A 3,358-nucleotide genomic window follows, 5' to 3' on the forward strand; every position below is an offset into this window, starting at 1 on the left:
AAAGAGTAAATTGCTATTAAGAATCAGAACTTATAAGCTAGCGTTTGGCCATAGATTCCCAAATTTGTTTTAAAAAAATTGATTTGGGTGAAGTTTGGTTTGAAAATGAAAATGTTTGGACATAAGTTTTCAAAACATATTTCACTTTTTTTTTTTGAAAAAATACGAAATATGACTTATACCTACAAGTTCTAAAAACTATCACAAATACCCAACGGTATCTTTATCAATAATATTTATTATATTATCGCAAATCATAATCCTGAACATAAATAAATTTGGTACAAAATTATCATTTTTATAATGAACTACATAATACACTATCAGATGATCGAGAAGACGAAGCAATATTGTTACAAAATAATAAAGAGGCGTTTTCGTATATATACCATATATGAAACTATACCAAATATGTTCATAGTTTGCTTATTACCCTTCATGTTAATAGTATTTCTACCTAATATATACAATGCATTAAATAAGGAATCACTGTAGCTTTATGATTCCTTATTTTGCGCGCTAAAAAAGGGGAATTAAATATTTTCCAAATCTTCCCCAACGCAAATCACGCACATTCCATAATTATCGTCGGTTTCACTCTGATCTTTCACAACGCAGAACAAGATTTTCCGTACTCTGTTTTTGCGATACACTCTGTTTCCAGAAATTCTCTCTACATCTCTCTCTATTTCTCAATCGCAAATTTCAGTAATACAAAGCAAATGAAAAGAGAGCAGCAATTCCACCATTGACAGCCATTAAAAAGCTTGAAAGCTTTGAATTCAAATTTGGATTTTTAAAAATCATTATTTGTTTGGATTGGGTGTTGTTGAAAATAATCGGGAATATAGTTTGGAGTTTATATCTCAATTTTTTTGAGGGGTTTTGGTGAAGATTAGACTTGGTTTTGACTGAATTTCAGATTGAAACTCGAAGAAGAAGAAGAAGAAGACATATTGCAGAAATTGTAGATAAATTGTAGATTATTTGTATTCTGATTGTAGATGTTTTATTTTCTGTTTTCACAAATAAAAAACGGGAAAAACTTCTACAAATCTTCTGAAAAAACGCAATTATGTCAAAAATCCTAATTATGCTACAATTGAATGGGAATTGGGATATAAAAATTCAATGTACCCAGTTTGTAGATATTTTATAGATAAATTGTAGACTATTTGTATTCTAATTGTAGATGCTTTGTTTTCTGTTTTCACAAATAAAAAATGACTAAAACTTCTACAAATCTTCTGCAAAAAACGCAATTATGTCGAAAATCCCAATTAAACTACAATCGAATGGGAATTGGGATATTAAAATTCAATATACCCAGTTTGTAGATATTTTGTAGATGAATTGTAGATTATTTGTATTCTGATTGTAGATGCATTTTTTTACTGTTTTCACAAATCCAAAACGACTAAAACTTCTACAAAATCTTCTGCAAAAAACGCAATTATGTCGAAAATACCAATTAAGCTACAATTGAATGGGAATTGGGATATTAAAATTCAATTTTGTAGATTCTTCCACCATTGCAAAAGCTCACTTCGTCGACATTCTTTATCTGACATAGGAATGTAAAAATTTCATATATATAATATATATATATATATATATATATATATATATATATATATATATATATATATATATATATATATATATCTGTGTGTGTGTGTGTGNTTTGGCGTAAATCAGATCAAATCATATTCTTCCAGATATTCCTATTTAGGCGCGCTACAATTATGGAAGTAAATATTCTTCCAGATATTTTCCACCATTGATAGCCATTAAAAAGCTTGAAAGCTTTGAATTCAAATTTGGGTTTTCAAAAATTAAGTTTTTTGTTTGGATTGGGTGTTGTTGAAAATAATCGGGAATATGGTTTGGAGTTTATATCTCAATTTTGAGGGGTTCTGGTGAAGATTAGACTTGGTTTTGACTGAATTTTTGATTGAAACTCGAAGAAGAAGAAGAAGAAGAAGAAGAAGAAGAAGAAGAAGAAGAAGAAGAAGAAGAAGAAGACATATGCAGAAATTGTAGATAAATTGTAGATTATTTGTATTCTGATTGTAGATGCTTTATTTTCTATTTTCACAAAAAAAAAACTTCTACAAATCTTCTGAAAAAACGCAATTATGTCAAAAATTCCAATTATGCTACAATTGAATGGGAATTGGGATATAAAAATTCAATGTACCCAGTTTGTAGATATTTTGTAGATAAATTGTAGATTATTTGTATTCTAATTGTAGATGCTTTGTTTTCTGTTTTCACAAATCCAAAACGACTAAAACTTCTACAAAATCTTCTGCAAAAAACACAATTATGTCGAAAATATCAATTAAGCTACAATTGAATGGGAATTGGGATATTAAAATTCAATGTACCCAGTTTGTAGATATTTTTTAGATAAATTGTAGATTATTTGTATCCTGATTGTAGATGCTTTGTTTTCGATTTTCACAAATCAAAAACGACTAAGACTTCTACAAATCTTATGCAAAAAACAGTCTACAATTTAGTATAAATGTAGTAATTATGTAGATACCCTTACAAATAATACTGCTTTATACATACTTAAACTGATTTGTTGTATATTTGTAGAATTTTTGTAGAAAATATACTGAAAAATATGTTCTTTCAGTATATATCTAGCATATTCTCTGTTGCTAATTGATTCTGTTTTCATCTTATCTCTAACTGGAATGGTTCTGATGGATGTTTGAATTGGGAAATGTTAAGGTAAGATTTCCAGTTAATATTACCGAAAGTTCCCAAGAAATGCAGTATTTATTCACCAAAAGTTGCTACTGATTTTCCATCACAACTAATAGCATCATCTGGAATATATGGAAGAACCAAAAGCAATATTTTGGATTAGGCTTCAACGAGAAACTTATTACATCGAAGAATGAATATTGGAGGAATCTGCATCCAAGAATGCCTGGATTAAGCACTTCAAATTCTGTTCTCATATACAAAGAAGAATTTTCAGATTCCTTTAATTAAGGAGTAAAAAACGTACAATTAATTATACCCTTAATTAATTATGGTATAGAATTGGTAATTTGGTATACTAAGTGTAATTAAGTCAAACCTTAAACATTGAGGGTAATAAGGTTTCCTATGTGGCATTGCATAAGAATGTAAAAATTCCAATAATAAATGGTGGGCTCTTTGTAAAATATAAAAGTTTGGGGCAATTTTTTTTAAAAAAGTGATAGTGTTATTTTGGGCCTCTTGAGCTGGTTTTGGGATTTAGGTTTTAGGAATTTGCTAAAATGTAGATAAATTTATGGTCCAAACAGTATTTGCAAAAAACCCCCTAATAATGTTTGGTCAAAATTGATAGGTC

The sequence above is a fragment of the Nicotiana attenuata genome, chromosome 9, assembly GCF_001879085.1.
Source record: "Nicotiana attenuata strain UT chromosome 9, NIATTr2, whole genome shotgun sequence".
NCBI lineage: Eukaryota > Viridiplantae > Streptophyta > Magnoliopsida > Solanales > Solanaceae > Nicotiana > Nicotiana attenuata.